The 22774-nt window shown below is 36.1% G+C and overlaps 1 protein-coding gene across 3 annotated transcripts in view; it reads left to right on the forward strand.

Annotated features, from left to right (window-relative positions):
* Positions 1-12109, forward strand: part of LOC149170704 (protein S-acyltransferase 8-like) — a 404753-nt gene extending 392644 nt beyond the window's left edge. Inside the window, exon 7 of one of the 3 annotated variants that reach the window (XM_089423992.1) lies at positions 12018-12109. The gene's annotated coding sequence lies outside the window, so the exon portion shown is untranslated. Of the gene's footprint in view, positions 1-10160; positions 10456-11432; positions 11529-12017 lie in introns of those variants that run through there. The other 2 variants (XM_089423991.1, XM_089423990.1) reach the window with 2 other exon arrangements.
* Positions 12110-22774: the final 10665 nt, after the last annotated feature.

Genomic DNA, 22774 nt, shown 5'->3' on the forward strand with positions numbered 1-22774 from the left:
TGTAGGAAATGTTACCCCTCAATTGAACAAGGGTAACTCGATTTATTTACAGAATCTCTTTTATGTACCTGATAGCAAAAAGAACCTGGTGTCCATTTCGGCTATGGAAGTCAAAGGTTACAAGGTGGCATTCATCGATGGAAAGGTACGTGTATGAAAATTAAATTTTCAAAGATACCTTTTTTTAATGGGTTCAGGGTTGGCAATTTGTATCAAGTTGCATGATGGTTCATTGGGGACCATCTCAGTTGACACATCTCATCTATAACACCGGAGGTCTACTTATTGTGGGGCCCTACCCGATGTGAGTCAGATGGTGACTGGGATGCCTGAATTCAAAAGGAGCATGAAGGTACATGTCTAAGATGTACCGAAGGAAAATCTTACAAGGGGACCATTCCCCTCATGTAGTAGGTCCACAGATTTGGAACAACCCGTGGGGTTTGAGATTCATGATCAAGAATCTCATGTGTGCAGGTGGAAGAAAGTCCTCTATGGCTTGAAGCAAAACACCCCTGGTTTGATATGAGAGGATTGATAGTTGTCAGATGAAGTTGAGATTCACTAAGAGTGAAGCCGATCCAAACCATTGTTTGAAGGTTGTGGATGATAGACCTCTCATACCGGCACCTTCTGAAAACGACCTATTTCTAACAGGTGCAAACCTTCTCACTTGCAGAAGTAAGAGGGAGTTGGATCCCGGATGTGGAATGGTAAACTGCAAGCCTGTGACTACCTCGAGGATCTTAACTTTCAGAGGTTATATGGTGGTGATGCTGAACCAGATTTGGGAAATGCTCTGAGTTTCATAAACTCATTTGCTTTCATGTTCTTGGTGAACTTCTGTCCGGATATATATTTTGCAGTTAGCATGGTGAGCTCATATTTGGTTGAGCCTCACTAGATTGGTGCCAAGAATCTTCTGAGATATCTTCGGGGCACAATTTCTCATGGATTGAGATACACTGCCGGAAATATGAAGCTGCATGATTATTCAAATGTTGGTTGGGCAAGCAGTGTGGAGGATTACTAGAGCACTTCTCAGTGCTAGTTCTTTTGGGTTTTGTTTCGATATCATGGATGAGCAGGAAGCAGAAGTCGGTTGCTATAAGCATTGCCGAGACCGAATACATAGCCACGAGTATGATCTCATATGAAGCTGCCTGGTTGTGGAAGCTCTTCAGTAAGTTGTTTGTACACATGATGAATACCACTGTGGTCCTCTGTAACAACCAGGGGGGGATTCGATTGTTGAGAAATCCCGTATTCGATGATTTCTCCAACAAGTAGACATCAAATACTACCTTATCTTGGATATGGTAAGTCGATGAGTGAGGAGGCTCCGTCGCATTGAGATTGATGTACAGGTCACAGACATTTTGTCAAAGCCCCAGGGAAAGGTCAAATCTGTGACTTTCCCGAACGACTTGGAGTTGTTGAGAGACCTTTTTATAAGGGTCCTTCATGTTGCATGCATTGAGCTCTGGGAGCTCTAGGGGGCTTGGGGTACTTACTGGAGCAACACACGACCATAGGGCAACTCACTCTCTCCCAATGGTGCGTTGTGTACTAGGTGAATGGCTCAGCCTTCCCCTATGATACCTCGAGGCGACTTTGGGACAGGATGATTAGTTCTCCTGTCGAGGCATCCTACCCATGTAGTCTGGGACTCATGGGAAGTACCTCTCGTCTGATCAATGAGCAAGGAAATGGGGTTAGGTACCATAGTAGTACTATCGATGGACGCATCGTTGTATCTATCGTACTCCCTATGCTAGGATGACCTCCATTGATCTGGGATCAATGAAACTAATCTGGGATCAGTATGAGTGGTTTGAGACACTCACTTGTGATATTGATTGGGATCAATAAAACTGACTTCAGGTCAATAGAGAATGGTATGAGACATTCTCGACCAATTCTTCTTCTTCATGGTTCAGTAGAGTAGAGCAGAGTAGAGCTCAACAAAGCAGAGAAGTGTAGAGCAGAGTAGAGCAGCACGGGGCACTGATGGCAGAGGTAGTATGGTCGGACATATGGATCAGCGAATGGAGTTCTCCCTAGTTGAGAAGGAGTGTTAAAATTGGAAACTAGGGCCAAACTCCATGTGGGTGATCTTATTAATGACAAGTGATGTCTTTCTTGGATCCCTTTCATCGAGAGGTGTAGGATTGATCTAAATGTCATCCGATTCCGATAAGTATTAATGGAGATATGAATTTATTTCTGTTATGGGACAATTCGTCAAGGTCGGCCAACAACCAAATAAACTCCACAAGTGCTCAACATTTTAGTATAAATAGAGGTGCCTTGAAAGTCATTTGGATACACACACTTGCGATCTCTTCCTCTCTACTTGTCTTTGGGTTTTGGTGAGAGGGGAGATCCTAAGGGATAACGCTGCCCTAATGAAGAAGCCCTAGACGTAGGAAGGAAGGGAGATCTAGCATGGTGAAGGAGGCCTAACAGCAGACCCTAACGTAGTCTTGTTATGCTCTAATATATACACTGTCGTGGAAGGGTTTTAGACAACCCTTAGATGCAGCAAAAGGGATACCCTAACAGCAATAAGGAGCCTCCCATTCGCATCCCTAACCTGCCCTCATACGCTGCCCCAATCCGCTGTCATAAGGAGGCCGTAAGTATGCCCTAGCCGCAGATCTAAATGCGGATTCTCTGTGGAAGAAGGTTGCATCTCTAAGCAGCTAGGAAGGTGCTTAAGGGCAAATTTATGGACAATGTAGGTATGTCTTCTTAGTCAGATCAGGCCGCAGCAAATCAGAGGTAAGTTGGAGTATTTATGTGTGGGTTATCTCTGTCACAGGGCCACTGAATAGGGTTGTTGCTACAGCTGTGTGGGAGGACCTTTTGTGAGGGCCAAAAGGCTAGTTGAGGCCCTCTCTCTAGGCCGCATATGCCCAGGACAAAGCGCAGTAGGACAGAGGTTTCTCCTTATTGTTTGGGGTTGCTTTATGTTGCTAGTTGGTATAGGTTGGATGTAGGATACATGGAGGTGGAGCCTCATACCCTACAATAGATTTGGATGCCTATCAATTGACAGCAAATCCTTGATGTAGCAGATCCGATATCTGTAGGGTGCCTTGAGGTGATTGGGGCAGCTAGTACATGGCAGCAAGGTACAGCATGTCTAAATGGGATAGTAATGAAGCTTGGTGAAGCATGGACAGCAGCAGCATGGTAAAGCATGGACAAGCTGCAAGCATGCTAATGCATGGAGTAGCGATGAAGCTTGATGGAGCAAGTAAATGAGACAACAGTACAACATGTACATGATGCAATACATGGACAACAGTACATGAAATAATAGATGGGACAACTAGTACATGGTGCAGCAAAGTGCAGTATGGTACATGGTACAGCAGTATGAAGTGTACAACATGGTCATGGGGTCCAACATTGTGATGATGGGTGCAGCATGGTGCAGCGCAATGAGGTGTAGCATGATGACGAGATGCAGCACGATGATAGGTGAAGGAGTCACCTTGGAGAATCAGTTAAAGCAGCATGTCTTCAACTGATCTCATGTATCATCTTCTTAGAGATGATCTATCTAGATATGTCAAAGTGTTGACTTCTATTGTAAATGTACTCTCTCTCTCTCTCTCTCTCTCTCTCTGCTAAACTATTGAAGAACATATAAGAAGAATTGATCAAGGGTTTCCCCACATTGGGGTTTGTCCCTGGCTAGCACCACATCTTGTGTCCTCTTGTCTTGGCTTGTCTTCTGCGATTTATGTTTATGTTCTATTTGCAGTTTACTTTAACGCTAATGTGATTGCTAATCTGGAAAAGATATTGAGCTAACTGTGAAAATTGAATTAAATTGCTCGAAACATAGAACATACCTAAAATTAACAATATCCTAACATCCCCCCTTAAGAATAACTTGGGATAGGATTGAAGGATGTACAAATATGACACTATAGGAGAAGGAAGGAGGCATTAGAGCCTATCCCCCCTTAGTAACAACTTCCTGAACTTCAACCATAAATCAAAGTTTAGTAAACTTCACCTCTGTGAGAGCCTTTGTAAAGATGTCTACAACTTGATCATCGGTTGAACAATATTGCACTTCAAGAACATGGTCGTGAATGAGCTTTTTGATGAAGTGCATGTGTAGTTCAATGTGTTTGTTTCGCTAATGTTGGACTAGATCTTTGCATAGTTGAATGGCACTTTGATTATCATACCAAAGTGTAGTCAGATGTTGCTGCTGAAAGCCAAACTCTGACAGGATCTGACGAAGCCATAGGGCTTCCGATCATCATGGTCACCAGCCCAATCGGAATCAGTGAAACCAACCAATAGAGGAGATGCTTTTGCACTATAATGAATCCCATACTGAACTGTACCTCAAACATAACGAAGTATTCTTTTAGCTGCTTTCCAATGACTTTCATGTGGGTTTTGCATAAACCGAGCAATAAGGCCAATAGCAAAGGAAAGGTCAGGACCAGTGTGGGTCAAATACAAAAGTTTTCCTACAAGCTGACATTATAAGGTAGCATCATCTTTAGGGGAAGTACAAGTGACTGAAAGTTTGGCTCCAGACTGAAAGGGAGAAGGGGCTGGCTTACAGTGTTTCATGTGAAAGTATCGTAGAAGATCACAGGTATACTTGGACTAGGAAAGGGAAATGCCTTCCTTGGATTGCAAGACTTGAAGACCAAGAAAATAATGCGAGTGTCCTAAGTTTATCATTTCAAACTTCTTTTTAAGGCTGGACTTCACATGGTTTATAAGGTTGTGATCACTACCAGTAAGGATAAGATAATCAACATAAAGAACAAGAAGGGTAAGAGACTTACCCACTTTCTTCGTGTCGACAGTATTGTCAGAATGACACCTAGAAAAGCCAGTATCTAAAAGAAAGCTATCCATTTTGGCATACCAAACACGAGGGTCTTGCTTGAGACCATAAAGGGATTTCTTAAGCCAACATACAAGGTTGGAGTCTGTTTGTATAAAGCAAGTAGGTTGTTCCATATAGATTCTTTCATGCAAGTCCCCATGCAAGAAGGCAGATTTAACATCCATCTGATGGACTTCCCATTTGAAAGAGGCAGCAAGGGAAAGAACAAGGCAGATAGAGTTCATTTTGGCAACAGGGGAAAAGGTTTCAGTATAGTCAATGCTTTCAACTTGTGAAAAACCCTTAGCAACAAGATGAGCTTTATGTTTATCAAATTTTCCATCTAGTCCATACTTGGTTCTATAAAGCCATTTGCATCTAACAAGTTTTCTACCCAAAAGTTAAGACTAAGTCCTTTAGATTGAAGCATACAATTAGCCATTTCCTTTAAGGTGCGATTATTCCTTTTAGCTACACCATTTTGTTGTGGAGTATATGAAACAGTTTGTTGCATTTGAATTCCATTCTCAGTGCAAAAGTTGATGAATTTGTTGTTAACATATTCTCCGCCATTATCAAATCTTAGCTTAAGAATTTGATGTCCAAATTGTTTTTCAACAAAGGCCTTAAAGGCCAAGAACATGTTAAGTACTTCACTCTTGAGTCTTAAGAAGTATACACAAGTGCGTCTGGAAAAATCATCAATGAAAGTTAAGAAATACTTGTAGCCAAAGAATGAAACAACCAGAAGTGGACCACATAAATCACTATGCACAAGCTGTAAAGGGGCTGAGGCATGCCAAGAGGCACATTTTTCAAAACTATCCCAATGATGTTTTCCGAGTACACATCCGGAACAAACACCATCTCTACAAGATACCATAGGAAGACCTGTCACCATATTTTCTTTACATAGAATTTGAAGGGAGCGATAGTTTAAGTGACCAAATCGCTCATGCCAAAGTTTGCTCACTTCATCATTATGAGCAACAAATACCAAGGGAAGAGTTGATGACCCAAAGTTATTAAATTTATGCAACCTTGTAGAATCATCAGCAATGCCAGTAGTTAAAATCTGTCTAGGATCTCTTAGGTCCTTAATTACAACATCGTGAGGTGAAAATTCAATGGTTTTACCTTCAACTGAATGAGTTATCTGATATATAGATAGAAGGTTGCAGGATAAGGTTGGAACACATAGTACATCATTAAATTGACCATTGTCTAAATGAATAGTTCTAGTCCCCACAACACTAAGAGATCTATCATCACCAACATATATATTTCCGGTGTTACAATCATTTAAAGAAGAAAACATGGCTTTGTTTTTGGCCATGTGATAAGAAGCTCCAGAATCAATGAGCCACTCATGAGAACACGAAGAAGAAGATACATTTAGTGCATAACCAGTCTGAGATGCTTGACACCACATGCAGAAAGTGTTATTCCTAAAGATGAAGTTGAAGTTGAAGAGTGCTCCAAATGGATGTTATGCTTCTTGATTGCTGCTTCCAAGGCTTCCATCTTCTTTAAGCACTTGGATTCGAAGTGGCCATCTCAATTACAAAAGTTGCAATGTCTATCAATCTTTTCCCTTTGCTTTTATTTGCCTTATCATTTTGTTGAATTGTTTTCTCATTTTGAGAATGAAATTGCTTAGGACCCTTGTTTGGTTTAGGACCATTCTTTTTAGGATACTGCTTCTTAGGATTCCTTGAATTTGGTTGTTGTTGGGCGGCTAAGGCTTTCTTAGAAGGTTTCCAAGATTAAGAAGACCAAGATGTAAGAGTTTTTCTTGTTCCCTTATTAAAGAAGCACAATAGGCATCAAAAGAGGGAGACTTGTAGTCTTGTCCTTAAGAAATAAAGGCTTCTCTAGTAGAATGGAAGGTGGAAACAAACACAGAGTAGGTTGGTCCCAACTTAGTAAGAATGGAATAGATAAGGCTACCATCTTCTTTCTTAACCTTAACACCTTCCAAGAGAAGTCTAAGGGTCTTGAACTTGGACAAAAAATCTTCAATGGAAGAAAAATTATTTGGGTCCAACGTAAGAAACTCATTTTCGAGTTGATGGGCTCTAATTTCATTTTTAATTCCAAAAACTTTAGTGAGTTGTTTCGTTTCTTTATTAGGGGTATCAAGTTCTGCGATATGGTATCTAAGGTCTGGAGAAATAGACATCCCTATTAACCCACGTGCTTGATCTTGCCTATTTTCCCATTTGGTTGTCTTATCTTCATCTTTAAGTTTAGTTTCTTGGCCTGAAGCTATTCTGTAAAGACCTTTACTTCTAAGTAAATCCACAATGTAGGCCCACCATTGGAAGTAGTTGGTGCTGTCAAGAATAACTTGGCATGGACTTTCTATTTTAACAAAAACTGAAGTTGTAGATGTTGAAACTAAGTGTTCTAATGGAAAGATTTCAAAAAATTAGGCCGATTCAAAAAGACCGACTCTAAAAACGGCTTCCGGATGAAGAAGTTATGCCTTTTTGAAAAAAAAATGTTGTTGAAGATGCTGACAAAGTGTGTGAATGTGTGGAAATGAATGATAATGTTATATTAAAAAAAAATCTCACCCCCCCTCCAAACTTAATCTAATTAGTTCACTTTAAAAAAGATTTTATGTGACCCACTTTTATAAATAAATGAAAGTCACTTTTACATTGGTACTTTATGAGCTACTCACTAAATTGTAACTTAAATAAAAGATAAAGAGACTTTAGAATTATAAGTGACTCACTTTTTATAATGGGTGAGAACACTTTTACCTAAAGTAACTTTAAAACATAAGTTACATGTGCTTTTTGAAAAAGTGAAAGACTTGAACCCAAGATCTCTATTCTCATAAAGTAACTTTGGACCAAGTGAGTTAGTTTAAAAGGTTAGTAATTTTAGGAAAAGAGGAAGGGGCTTTTTTTTTTAGTCACTGAAGCTTTGGGGTGCATGCTTACTTGAAAAAGCTCTTTTTGCCTACAAAACAAAAAACCACACAACCCAACATGGACATGCAAAAAAAATCCAAACCTTATGGCTTGAAGTTAGTTTTCGTCAGAAACTAAATATTTTCCTCAATGTTTCTAATTTTCCGAGATCACACTAATGCGCGGCAGAAAAGAACATACGCATGAGAAAAATCCTTCCTTTCTGTTTTTGATTTGCCCAGATCGCACAGAGTCGCGGGGCAAAGAGCATACGTAGAAATGAAAGGTATAGATCCGGTAATAAAAAAAATAGAGAGCTAAATAAACCGAAATAAACAGAGAGATGAATAACTAAAACTACAAATAAAGACTGTATACCTACAAATCTTAAAATTGACATAGCTAGGGTTACTAGAAACCTTTTCGCGTGAAACGAAAGGGGTTCCTCACTGGAACAGATGCTCTTAACACAATAGAGCAATTCTCTCAGCCCAAAAGCAGTCAGAAACAATAGATCTAGAAAATGATAGTCGGATGTAGTTGTACCGCCTTAAGATTTGGATCACCAGCAGATGCGGCCCTTAACTTTGCTATGATACCATGTAGGAATTTACAGGGTAAGTTTCTCGGATAGAACACCAAAGGACACTGCTCACAAACAGATCACAGATCAATACGCCAATATTTTTGACATGGTTAAAACCCTCAAAGAGGAAAACAGTCCACGGCGTGAGCCAACACGGCCACTTCAGGGAATTTATTAATAAAAGAAAGAAAATTTACATAAGCTTCTCTCATGAACGGTCACCCTACAAATGACCCTCCATGCTCTTTAAATATAGATCATGAACCAATCGGGTGTTAAGCCACAGATCAAGTGTCAATAATACCGAGGTGAGAATGAACTGTCAGATCTCTTCATGTCTAGAACATATCGTGACCATCGGATTGTAAATTACAAATGAACATAGTAAAGAAACACACTTTACCTAACTCTACACTAGACCAAGTTATACTTAACTATTTCCCATGTGTCGGAATATCCTAACATTTTATATCTTAAAAAATACCAAAAACATTGTTTTACTATAAGCTACTCTCAAGTCTCTCTTCACCATATGCTTCATTGCTTAGCTTTGGTAATCTTTGAGTCAAACGAGAGCCAACCTAAAGTGAAGAGAATATGTTGCTTAAGTGATAGTGGTGATTGTCCCGACTCCCAATAGTTCCCCCTTAGGTAGTGCCTTGTGGATTAGGGCTTTTATAATCAATTACAATTCAGGAGGTACATGCAGCATTAAGAGGGGGAGTAAATCTTGTAACCTTTTATTATATTTTCTTCTCTCTGTAGCCCATTGTTTAGCTCAAGTGGGGGTGTAGGAATTATTGGTGTAAAATGTACGTGTAGCCACGACACATTCATGTGTATCATTATGTGCTTGTAATTATGGCTAAGGCCATATTTTATTTCATTTATTGTATAATATGTTTATTGTAAAGGTTGACCTTGTCAAACTTTATTTGTGGGCTCAATAGGACCCTCTTGGGGTTGATGCCTTTGTTATGTGGGCACTTAACCCTGACTTGAATGGGTGCCACCTCCTCTTGGAGAAATGCCTCACTTGAGTTGTGCATAAAATTTAAATACACAACCCAAGATCTTATTTTTATCATCTCACCTTGTGATCTTCTTGGTCTAGAATACCAAATGCTCTAAGCCTAAGAGCGCTGAGTTTTGGCATTTTTCTGTTGTGATTGGCATTTTTGTCTCAGATGCACTGTGTATTTCTGTTCATGCTTGTAAATCTCAACAAATAAAACCCAAAATGAATTTAATTTGAAATCATTGTAAACGTAAGGCACCCTTGTATCCAAGGGGATAGTATTGCTTGTGAATGATGTTTGTGAAATCATCTGACCATGTGACAAGTGATTGGTTGGACAATGCCAACAACTCGGTGTCAAGGGTCTGCTCCTCTATGTGCACCACAATAGCCATGTTAGATTGCTTCTTGAAATAGCCTTCGAGAATGCAAACCCATGTATCATGCTTATTTTGATTAAGAAAGTCATCAAAGTAAAGAATGGGAATTTTGGGATTTTTAATGGTTTTAAGCAAGGAGAGCAACAGTGGGAACTAGTTAGTGCTTTTCAACTACTGTTGCTAGGAAATCATCATCATCTAAAACATGAACATCAGGTCCTGCATGAGCTTCATATTGAGCTGATATTGTCGGTTTCTTTTCTCAAACAATTGGTCCATTTGCTCAGTTAGATTTTTCATTGTTCTGGTAATAAAGTGATTCAGCTAGCTAATCCGCTAAGAATTTGCTATGTTGTTATCGTTGTTCAACTGCAAGCAGGAAAATTTTGGTCTCTTTTGTGGCATCCATGTCATGCTTGGGGGCCATATGAAATTTAAATTTAGTGTAGGAAAATATTCTGCTGGAAATGAAAGAAAACAATGTGGAATTGGCTCAGGACAAAAATTACTATTCTTGAATTACCATAATATGAGCAGAATGTAGTTCGAACAATTGTGGAGTCCATGATTTGAAGCAACCTTTTCGCTGGTTTTGGCCATGTTTTTGTTGAAAGCTGGACAAATGGAAAGTAATTGCATATCTATGAGTTGGAACCTGTATGGAAATTTTTGGATGGAAAGGTACACAGTGATTGGAAGAAAACATGCCAATGATCTATTGTAATGGTTTCAAACGACACCCATGAACAGATCTCGTGAACTTTTTGTAGTAAATGCATGAAGATTCAGGTTTAAAAGTTGAATTCTGAACATTTGAATCGCGTAACTCAACAGACCTAACTGAATGTCTTGATACAAATTGATATGTGCTTACCAATAGTAATGAAAATCTCTCACGAATAAGATAGGATGCAAGAGAGAAATGTCACAAATGTATACATGTTGTACATGAGGGCAAAAATGGAATATATCCAATCGTTGGAGTGATTAATGCAATGTTAGATGAATTGTTGGAGTTCTTTGAGTAATTAATGGGATCATGTCCACAATCTGTCTCCCTAATTTGGGAGTTACAAACAATAATGTACAATTGTGATACCATGCCACTTGTACACTACAATTCATACATATCAAACTCCACACAAGTATCAGGTCTTTTGAAGATAGTGTAATTTCAAGTTCTTTCTCACAGGGAGGAACAAACTATTTCAAGGATATTAGCATATTAAAAAAATTGAAGGATATCTGATGGTCCAAAAATCCATCTGTAGCATTTCAGATCCTAATGTGTGGTCCACCCATGCCCCATCTCTTTCATTTAATCGAGATCCCCATATAGATTCCTCTAATGGGCTCCATGTCACCCTAGGCAATACTTAAAGTAGTCTAGTAATGTTAAAGTTACAAATATGGAAGTTCTGCAATCCAAATATTTTAAGCATGCAATCTATCCCCTTGCGTAGCCCATATTGGAATTTTAATTGATGAGTTAGGTCAAGATCTGCCCTCATGTATGGGCCTTTTATTTCATACACCCTATTTATCAATGATGTAATGCATTTTAGCTAAGAAATTATATGCTTTGTGGATAGGTTGCAACATGCTCCATGGCATGATCATGTAATTCAATATCCATCATTTATCTATTAAGGTTGTAGATGTTGTATAGTCTGGAGCTGCAACGTAGGGAGGGTTCGACGGGGACTAAAACACAGTTCTCCACATCTTCACTCTTAGAGCTATTGCTGAGGAAGCTGACCTCAGAGATTGCATTTTTTGCTATATTGAAGCTTTATTATGACATATTGGTTGTTTGCCTTTGTTAATGATATAACGATTACTATATGTGTTAGGCATGCATGCCCTTTCATTGACTCTCTTCAGTACACGAACTTGAGCAGCATTTTAGAGATAGCACACATAGATGGTTTCTTCTTACATGATAACTTGATATCCATTCTTTATTGATGATATTGTTCTTGTATCTTACCTTTTAGAAGGATTGCTTCAGATAAATCCTTTTACTAGATTTTTGTGTCTTAAATGCTCTTTAGTTTGATCTTGAGCAATCACACATGGATAATTTCCTCTTATGCAATATCTTGATCTGTGAAACTGATTTTATCCGTTTGGAGTTCTTGGAGGTAGCACCTTATCATATACTACTTGTTAGCACAATTTACATGTCTGACATTTAGCTATCTTTCAACATGCTTCTTTATTGTGCTTATGCAAGGGGCTTGCCTCTCTCATGATCCTGGGTAAACAATACGTCCACTTCATTTTGATAACATCAAGGCAAGTGTGTTCTTTAACGTTATTGTGAAACCTACAGTTCTTAATGTATTTTAGGCCTGAGTCTTCATCCATGCATTTAGAGCTTTAAGATGGCTATACTTCAATGTATTATATAGTAACTCTAGCATATCTCTTTATTTTATAGAAGAATGTGATGAGAAATTTTTAAAGCCCTTTTTTCATGCAATATACCTTTTGCCCAAGATTTGTTGCACCATTGCACGATAGATAATTTCCATGAGTATGGTGTCCATTTTAATTGTTTGCTTCTCGTAAAGAGTGGCGACCATAGATGTTCGATTGATCAACAATGTTGGTATGCTGAGGTTTTATCTGACAATTTAAAGGCAGTTGTGCTAAGGTTAAAACATTTATTCTAAGCTTTGTTATGAATATATTATATCTCAGTGCCTTGTTCAAAGGGAGTTTAACGCACGAGACATTTTGTAGCGAATTTTTTAAACTTAAATTTTATTAATATTGGTTTTGTTTCAAAGTACTTTCTTTTAAGAGAGGCGTTCTTATTTTATCTTTTTGCTTATAAAGATTGGCAACCTTGGTTTGATCAACTTATTATTATGTCTATATGATAAAGGATTTAACTTTGCTTTGTATGCTTCTAATCTTCTGCCAATCGAGATAGAGATTAATTAGGTTATTTGAGATTAATCGATGTCAATTATGCCACTCTCTTGAAATTTTCTCTCACTTCCCAAATTTCTTTGTATGTTGTAACACTTCCACCATGTCCTCGTGGAGTCATTATCCTCCTGTAGCTTTGAGAAAATGGTCACATGGGATGCCAAATAATCGTTCTTGAATCTTCATCTAAAGATTTATTTGAGTACAAATATCACATCCGAACAGACAACCATCTCTTTGAAATTCATCGCATGGTAGTAGGGTTTGATGCGCAGTTTCTCCTTTAATGTTATCTCTATTATGAATTTCTTTTGTGGAGACCATTTATGAGGATAGTAAGCGCTCCATCCTTTCCAATATATACTTTCCATCGAGTGGACAATGTTTAACTATTGTCCGGCCGAAATGAAAGAATAAACTCATAATTTAGAATGAGAAATCAAATAGGATTCGATTATGCATACACAATGTTTTCTGTTTTCTTTCCGTTACCTTTGTAATGTACAGACATGTATATAATAGAATGGAAAAGAAAACCTAGAGCTGAATTAGGAAAAAGCCATAAATCCATAACTGAAAAGCTATGAGATAGGAAGCCATGTCAACCATTAGGATAATGAATCCTGAAGTCATGGGTAGAAAAGACCAAATGTTAAAAGGACGCAAAACTGGTAGAAGACAATCCGTTTATATGTCAAAGGTACTCATGAAGCCTTTGGATAATTAATTATCATTTTGTTAAGCGGCTATTTATATATAGTTAACAGTTGTTTCAATATCAGAAAGGACAACTAGATTTCAAAAACCCATAAATCCGTAACTGAAAAGCAATGAGATAGGAAGCCAAGTCAACCATTAGGATAACGAATCCTAAAGTCATGGGTAGAAAAGACCAAATGTAAAAAGGACGCAAAACTGGTAGAAGAAAATCTATTTATATCTCAAAGATACTTATGAAGGATTTGGATAATTAATTATCATTTTGTTAAGCAGCTAATTATACATAGGCAACACTTGTTTCAATATCAGAAAGGACGACTAGATTTCAAAAACCCATAGATCCATAACTGAAAAGCAATGACATAGGAAACCAAGTCAACCATTAGGATAACGATCCTAAAGTCATGGGTAGAAAAGACCAAATGTAGAAAGGACGGCAAACTGGTAGAAGACAATCTATTTATATGTCAAAGCTACTTCCGAAGGCTTTGGGCAATTCCTTATCATTTTGTTAAGCAGCTATTTATACATAGGCAACACTTGTTTCAGTATCAGAAAGGACAACTAGTTAGTTACTTGCTTCCGCTATCTGGATATGAAAAGATCAAACTCTACAGATTTCTGTTGACTGTAAGATATTGCCATCTTGCAAAGCAGAAGGACTCTAGGAAAACCTCATTCTATAGAGCTCTATAGAAAACAACCTTGTACTACCTTGCCTTTTAACTTTATCTTGCTTCACGTTCTCTTTTAGTTTGGTTCTAAAATATAATTAGACCTAAAGTAATTTTTCTGAAGTCTACCTTCCGAGATGATTACGATTCTAGTCATTTTTATTTTCTCCGTATCAACAGAAGAGTTGTAGAATTGTATATTTTTATAATCCCTTCACTGTGCAGGTACACCTGCAAATGCACCACCTTTTTAATCATTGTTGACGACACAAAACCCTAATAATGAAATAATTTCAAGACAGTCAGAACCATCTTTTTTTGGGCCAGCTAATTTAGACACCGTGAAAATTTGAAGTTTTGTTTAATTTTCCAAATATAAAATGGAGAGGGCACTTTCGCACATTGATAATGTCATAAATAATAAACTCTTATTTAACAATATATTATTCATTTTAGATTTTTTCTATGCACTATAAATTTGAAAAACTAGTACTAAATTGTCTGAACATTTAAAGCTCTGATTTTATTTTATTTTAAATTATATTTGTCTATCCACGCAACTCACAATGAACAATGCAAAACAATCAACACAACGCAAAACATCGACCCAGTTTTGCCGAGTATGAGGTCCAATCTTGGATATTACGGTGACTTTTCATATCTGATTGACAAATGAATTGCCTACCCATGCAATTACAAAGAATAACTGCGTTGTTGAGGTCCAATTTTGGATACTACACCCGCTTATCAGATCTCTTTGACAAATAAATTGTCCACGTATGCAAATTACAAAGAATTGCTGCATTGTTGGACTGTGTTGATCTTTTTTCTTTTTCATTTTTCATTTTCATAACCGCTCTTTGTGACCAGTAGTGCAAATGATTACCTTGTAACTTGGTTACAACGAATTCCACCTGCAAGAGACTGTCTTGATGAAAAACCACTATTTGTGACAAGTAACGCAAATGATGATCTTGTAACTTGGTTACAACTGATTCCACGTGCAAGAGATTGTCTTAATGATAAGTTGATACAGTGTTTAGGTAAAATTCGTCAAGATGCCTAGAAGAAACCATAGTTTATGCAAGGTAAAACATTTTAGAAATACTTAAAATTAAATGTTTAGTGAAGCTTTTCATGAAAAAATCTATGTTTTTGGGTAAAATGTTTGGGAAAAGAATGTTTAAAATGACTTTTTTTTAATATGAAAAAAAATTTGTCCATGGGGTCTTGGACAGGTACTTTGTTAAGGCACTCTTTGATGTGAAGTCACCAGTTCAATTCCCTACCTCGATTAGGGTGATATATTGGACATGATGAAAATATAGACATGCCAAGCATACAACATATATGTATATATGAAATAAAATTTAAAGACATAGTAACCTACATTTGAAAACTTATATCCTCACTTTTATAGAAGAGGAGGCCATAATTAAAAAACAATTGGATTTTCCTTTTAGTGACAACACCCTTGCTTTCCCTTCAAGAAAATATTTTCATTCTTTCTAATAGAGATAGCTTTAGGAAAATAAATAGATACCACTTTTGCATAGGATGATTTATGAGCCACCCATCATTGTTTTTGTTGGCATTTTTTGAAACTTCGAAATGTTGTTATATCATTTTAATCATTCAAAGTGTGAACCCAAAAAATTAAAATTTAAAATCAACAAAATTTGCATATCTTAAATTGGTATGATTTTCTTAGATTGCAGCTGATATCAATGTGATAAAAATAAAGTACTTTGAAATGTTGTTAAATCATTTTAATCATTCAAATTGTGAACCAAAAAATTAAAATTTAAAATCAACAAAATTTGCATGTCTTAAATTGGTATGATTTTCTTTCGATTGTGAAGATATCGAAGATAACAATAAAGTATATCTTTGTTTATGTTTTGAAATTAGGTTTTTATTGAAATGTGAGGTTTTGCTTTGGGAAAGAGGTGACCTTGGCCCCAAAAAATATAAATAAAAGATGATTTTATTTTAGCAATGGTTGCTTTTTTTCTTTTTTTCAAAAAAATGATTTCAAGATATATTCTTGGAAGAGTTTTTTTTTCATAAACGCATTCAATAGCCCAGTATGAAGTTGATGCATAATTCTATCCATGTTTGATCCAGTTCTTTTACTTCAAGGATGCATACAGAATTGAATATAAAAAGAGTATGTAACCAAGTAATTTGAACACATGAAAAGATGTCGAAATCAAAAGCATCCATGAGATGAAAGGCACAAAATGATTTGATTACGAAATTCACCTAGTGTGGGCTATATCTTCGAGCCTTGCTCAAAGTGGGGAGGCATCTTTCATTAAATGGCAGCAAAAATGAATTACAATCAAATCTACATAAATGACTCTTATACCTTCATTTTCTGGCATGGACTGAAAATGCAAAGCTCAAATGTAGAAACGGGCATCACTGTTGGATTCGTGGCGTGAAATTGTATCAAACGACTATAAACTTAACTCTGTTCTAAGAAAGTAACCTCTAGAATTCTAAGGAATCTTTAGATTATCTCAAGATTCCCTATAAAAAGATTCTCCCAAGATTCTTTAAGAATCTTTTTTGAAATTTGTGCCTGCCTTAACGCAGTTTTGACCTAGGCATACTCTTGTTTCCACTTGCAAATCTGTCCCTTGCTGCTCGGTTCTTCCACTACCCTCGATCAAATGGTAATGGGGTTTATATAAAATTTGTTTAGCGGAATAAACAAAGCTTGGGTTGTTGGCCTGTTGGTTGGCGGTGTCTGAGTTAAGGCTTTCGATTGGGGGAGGTTCTGGGGTCCAACCTGTGGGACCCCCATTATGGCTCCTCTGCGTTTTAATTTTGGTGCAGGTTTGTTCAAAGAACAACATACAATTTCAACGGTTTCGGCGTTTGCTTTGAATTTGGGGCCGCCCATTAGCGGGCTGGCCCACCTAGGTCGGGTGGGTTTGACCCCACGTCAGTTCCTTCGTTTATGACCGTTACACGGTTGGGTGGGCCCAGGTCTCTGGTGGTCTGACCCATATATGTTTAAATTTAAATACCATTGCCATTGGAGGGTCGTGGCCTGCCACCCCGTTTATATATATATATATATATATTAACACAATAGTTAAAATTTCGGTGGCAGTGTTTTAAGGGTTACTAGACAAATTAAAGAGGCGACAAATTTGCTCGTTCTAACTGTTAGATTTTGTGTGCCAAAAGGCGCCACCCTGTATATATATATATATATATATATATATAAACACAATAGTTAAAATTTCGGTGGCAGTGTTTAAGGGTCACTGGACAAATTAAAGATGCAACAAATTTGCTCATTCTGATTGTCAGATTTTGTGCGCCAACCCTTTGTCAAATTGTTGCCTTGTTAGTACTGCCACTTGGCCTAGTTTGACCAAAACTTTAACCGCAAATATCTTGAGCATACAAACTTGGACCAGAACTTTAACCGCAAATATCTTGAGCATACAAACTTGGATTGTAGTGCCATACTCAAAGTAGGGAGGCCTCTTTCATTAAATGGTTTTTTTTTTTTAATCCGTTTATTTTCATGTGTTTCAATTATTTGGTTATATGCTCTTTTTATAAGCAATTGTGTATCCATCCTTGAACCAAAAGCTCTGGATCAATGCTCAACATGGTATTGACATGTGATGTAACATAATTTCATATCAATTCTAAAAAAAGACAAAGTAATTAGAAGCAAAAAGAAGTGAGTAAGATGTTTAAACCTTATATTTTTCAACAATATTTCAACTCATGATTTAAATAAACTATTTGAAGATCAATATTAGTTCATTTATATGTAGATACCAACTTTATATATATATATATATATAGAGAGAGAGAGAGAGAGAGAGTAAAATATTCAATATCCAAAGAAAAAAGGTAATTGAAAATTAAAAATAGTAAGTACTTTAATAAGAATAATAAGAGAGGTGTGTAATTGATTAAATTCTTAATATAAAATTAATATGTGGCATTTAAAAATGTCCATAATAATAATAAAAAATCAATGTGGGTCATCTACTAAGTCACCGGCAAATTTTAATGTTTGAAATTTGAAATTAATCAAAACTTAAACCAATTCAATCAATTTTGTTCATTGAAATTTGTTGGAAATTTTCAAATTAAACACAAATGTGAGCCTAAAAATTAAATTCAAATGGATTTAGCCAAGGTTTAATTCTATTTAAAATTCATTCATTTAAATTTGCCACCAAAATTCAAATTGATCACAAATGCAAACTTGAAATTAATATTTTAATTAGTTGGGTTTAATCATTTTTTTTTAAATAGGGACATCAATTATTGAACCCAGTGAAAGAAAAAATTATTTATAAATCATAATTTAAATTAATATAACATTTATTTATGGAAATAGCTATATAATAATATGTAAAATTTTAATAGTTATATATAAAAATTACACAATAATTTAAAGTTCTATATAATCATAATTTAAATTTATAAAATTTGTGGAATTTGAACTCAAACGAAGCAACCTAAGTAATCAATAAAATATTTTAATATGTATAAGTAATACTGACATATACTTAAAGATATATTAACAAAAAAAACATTTTAATATGGACAATGTAGTCCATAGATAAAATGTCTCAATACACATGTTATGTAAAATATTTTATTGCGAACTATGTATATATTCTATATTTAAAATTATATAGAGAGAGCAATCAAAAAATAATAAGTTTTATGGTTAAAATGTTTGAAGTAATTTCACTATTTTACATTTTGGTCTTTTTTTTGTACATTTTATTTTTTTGTCAATTTTTCTTGAAATCCAACAGATTTCTTGGACATACAAGTTTAAGTTATGTACTCTATCTAGCATTCAAAAATACAATTTAAATAAAGAAAATTTACATATTGTATATAGAGAGAGAGATAACTACCATATATTCATTGGGATCTATCAAGGGATAAGAGGAATGCAAATTTTTTTTTCAAATTTTGTACTTTAAAAAAGCTTTGCACCTAAACCAATTTGATCACTCTCAGTGAATGCTAGATCCATACTTAAAATCAAATATTTTTATATATTGTTATCCTTCTTTCATTAAATGATTTAAAGGTGATAGGCCGCAAAGATTACTTGCACACAAAATTGTTTTTGATTATGTAGTTTCAATTATTGTTTTGTTTTGTTTCTTTCTTTTTTAAGTTTTTGAATAGTAAAAAATTATTTTGATCATTCACACTTCAAAAAAAACTTATATGCCTTTCTCAAATTGCTAGCATTATTAGGTCATAGTAATAGAAAAGCATTTATGATAAAATCTATTCTCGTTTATCTCTTGAAGTTTGTGATTTTCTGAAAGTGAAGTGTTGAAATGGGTCAAAGTTATACAAGTTGAAACACTTTCCAAAACACCACAGTTTGTGAAAAAGACAATGGTGGTAAAAGACCAGTGATATTTAATGTCCCAGCGACATTCAATGATGCTAGTTGGTAGTATGTTGTGGTATCATGTTCAAGTTTATTTTTAATAATAAATTGTTGACATTGTCATTTTGCAAGTTTATTATACATTAAATGTGTCTTTTGCTTGGGTTTTTTGGATTTCACCAATTTTTCTAAAATTTATGAAAACCTTTTTTATAAATTTGTAATTTTTATTAAACTCAACAAAATTTGCTTATTTGATATCCATTTTTTCAAGAAAATGACCACCTAAACGTTGGATCAAAGAACGCACTACGGGCAGAGGGGTGTGAATAGGTGTGGTAGTAATTTTACCATTTCACAACTTTTCATCAATGAACAATTATATAGCAATGAATCACAACCATGTATAACATATCAATAAATATAACAATGCATCATGAAGTTATCATCACATGAACATGAGGAGACACAAGCTTTTATGTGAAAACTCATTTTGAAGAAAATTACATTTTTCCGTCAATTCATTACATAGATTTGCAAGCACTAACCTACTAGAGATACCAACCCCCAAGATATGCAAGTTGCTACTTGCAGTAAGCTACAACCTAATTAAGGCTCTAACCTTTAAAATGTGCAAACAACAACTCACTATAGGCTACAAACTAATTGGGGCCCAAACCTTGGAAATGAGCAAGCTTCAACTTGCTCTAGGTTTTGACTTGATTGAGGCATCAACTTCAATGATATGCAAGTTTTGACTTGTTGTAGGCTCCAACTTGATTGAGGCACCTACCTCATTCAACTTCTTGTGGGCCTCTTTTTAAAATCTTTCAAACTAAATCTACCATCTCTTTGATCATTATAAGTATTTAAACCAAATTGTTGTTGTTATACAACTGCCAACGACTTGTCATACCCTTTCCATACTCTATTCCAACATGCTCATAAATTTGATTATATAAAACCTATTTCGAAACCTGTTTCCCCCATATACTCAACATCAACTTTAAGTTGCTCATAAGTTTCCAAAACATACAAAAGAGATTTGTGTATCAAAAATACATCAACAAGACTCTTCATGCCTCTAATATTGTTCACCATTGAACCCCGATCATCATGCTTCTTTTGGAATTCAATTTGGACTTAAAATGAGCCCAAAAGCCATTTGAAATTATATAAAAACCACACAAAAGTTGAACATTCTTCAAAATAGCCTTTTACAAGTACCGGAAAAGCTTAATTGTTCAATAAAATGGACAGATCGAGCACACTAGTAACCCTTCTACAAAAAATATCCGATCAAGTTGACTCGAACTCAAACCTATGACCAGTGCTGTATAAACCACATAACATAACCAACTAACTTGATTACAAAGTTGTGATCTAAGGGTGATGCATTATCACATAACTAGAACTCGAAGTCTAATTCCATAAATAAAACAAATCACCTAGGGTTCAAACCTTTCAACAAATACACAACAAAACGATTGTGTCATCACTACGACCCTATTGCAAATACACAATAAACAGTCATGCCACCACTCGACCTCACTGCCAATGAATGACTGTGCCACCACTTGATCTCGCTGCAATCGTGCCACCATTGTAAATACACAATGAATAATCATTTCACCACTGCAACGAATAAACGTGTCGCCACTACAAATACACAAATAATTGTGCCACCACTGCAAATACACAACGAATAACCATGCCACCACTCAACTTTGATGCAACCACAAATATATTTGAGTTTTTTTATCGATTAATTGTGTAAATGGAGTCTCACCATTGCATATATATACATGTGAGTATGGTCTTGAAATTTTAAAGGTCGACCTTGGGTGGGCCATATATCCTCCATTCAAAACATCAACAACGTAAATCATGGAGCTTAGCCATTTTGATAACAAAACTATGACCATGTGTCGTCTTTGAAGTTTTGTGCTCAATCGCATATGACCCTGCAATGTGACCTTCGCCTAGGGGCCCATGGTCATCCGCATGATGATGTTAACATGGCATCATCATGCCATGTGGAAGCTTGTGAGGGATGACACCTGTCACCCATTTTTGAACTTTTGACCAATCAAAATGTGCCAAATTCGTTTGTTACATGGCAATCTCTGGAGATGCCACATCACTATGTTGACATCATTTGTTGACTATGCCAAGACGACACATCATCCAACCAACCATTGACATGTGTCACCTTGCTAATTGTGTAGGTTACCACATCATCCAATCTAATACTGCCATGTGTCACCTGTTGATTGTGCAAGTGACCACCATATGTCATCACTGGATTAGCCACTGTAGTGAGACCACTTTAGTTAACCAGTGTAGATGTTGGCATATCTTTGTCGTTCGATCTAAACAAGATGCACTCTCTTTAATCATGTTAAAAGTCCTACAAGCCTAGTTGCCATCCACTGTGTATTTAATCAACTAACTATTGATCCGCCTAGGAATTGTGCACCATTTAATGTATTAATATTTGGGGGTTATGCCTTAGAGTTTTGGGCCCTCAACTATTGTTGATTTTCATATAACCATAACTTTTGACCTGGGAGGATTTTTTCAAACTGGGATATGCCATTGGAAAGGTCTCGATGAATACTACCCAACCATGTTGTTTATAGGTTCATTAGGGCATCATAACCTTGTGAAAAAATGGATAAAATTCATACCTTTTTTTACTTCATCTTATGAGGGCATGCAAGATATATAGTTCTCATAATCCTTTCTTTGAGTCATGAACTAGATTGTCGTTGTCTTAGACATCCCCTTTGACATCAATGGCACTTGTTGTCATCAACGACAACAACATGTAACAATCTCCCCCTTTGTCATTGATGACAACACCACCAGACATTGATGGTCATTGATGTCCATAAGCCATGCATCAAATTCCCCTTGACATAGTGATGAGGACTCCCCTAATCTGATTGTGAAGATTCCTTTATTTTTTCTTTCCTTATGCTAATGCCTACACTTTTACCTTCATTGTATGTCAATCAATGTCTGCATTCTCTCCCCCTTTGACATCAATGGCAAAGGGACATAGTTGTCTATCAAAACTTCCATAATCATGTGTGAACCTAATCCTATAGAGTTTGTTTACCATATCTATCAATGTCTACATAAAGTCTTCATGTGACCATGCTACTAATGCTTCTGTAATTTCTCCTACACCTTTTTATGGACTTGACAAAGTCTCTCTTTGAGGCCATGCTTCCTTTACATGTTTAT

Source organism: Pinus tabuliformis, chromosome 4_2, assembly GCF_031772625.1.
Source record: "Pinus tabuliformis cultivar Carrire ecotype Pingquan chromosome 4_2, CPIR1, whole genome shotgun sequence".
Classification (NCBI taxonomy): domain Eukaryota; kingdom Viridiplantae; phylum Streptophyta; class Pinopsida; order Pinales; family Pinaceae; genus Pinus; species Pinus tabuliformis.